This window comes from Triticum dicoccoides, chromosome 4A (genome assembly GCF_002162155.2).
Source record: "Triticum dicoccoides isolate Atlit2015 ecotype Zavitan chromosome 4A, WEW_v2.0, whole genome shotgun sequence".
NCBI classification, from domain to species: Eukaryota; Viridiplantae; Streptophyta; class Magnoliopsida; order Poales; family Poaceae; genus Triticum; species Triticum dicoccoides.
The window spans coordinates 292,304,252-292,304,892 of NC_041386.1; positions in this window are offsets into that span (position 1 = coordinate 292,304,252).

A 641-nucleotide genomic window follows, 5' to 3' on the forward strand; every position below is an offset into this window, starting at 1 on the left:
TGTCTACTAAGGTTTGTTTATTAATGTTGTTATATATCCAAACATGCTACCATTTCCCTCCACTCCTCCCATTGGTTTCCCTCCTCTTCTCCCATCATTTTCCAGCTGCCAGTGTCAGTGCTCATAGAAGGCTAGGCGGCGACACACCGGCCATGTAAACATCGCACACAGTTTATAAAAGCACAAATGTGTGTGATAGTAGGGAGTAGATCCCATAGGGTAACCAGCATGAAACGCCTTAAAGGCAAGGAGGCAATTCCTATCAGCAAGGAGCGGCTTCCCATCCGCTAGCCTAGTCGAATAGAACACAGAAGTTATGTGAGCTCGGGCTGGAGTAGTCTAAGGATGGATGACCCGGTGGGAAGTTGCATATCTCAAGCTTCATTTAAACGCTATGATACGGTCATTATAGAGACAAATGTCTCTATAGTGACATGTCATGGCGATTATATAAACCTTGGGATCCTTCTTTTGCTAATTTGTAGACTATGTTTTTATTGGTTATTTTCTGTTCTCAAAAATCAAAGAATGATCGACATCTGTAGGCCCACACAAATTATCCCTTTGACCCAACATATCAGAAGGGTTTACTCTTTGCTCCATGTCCTATGTTAGAGCAAATCAAGTTTTAGTACATGCGT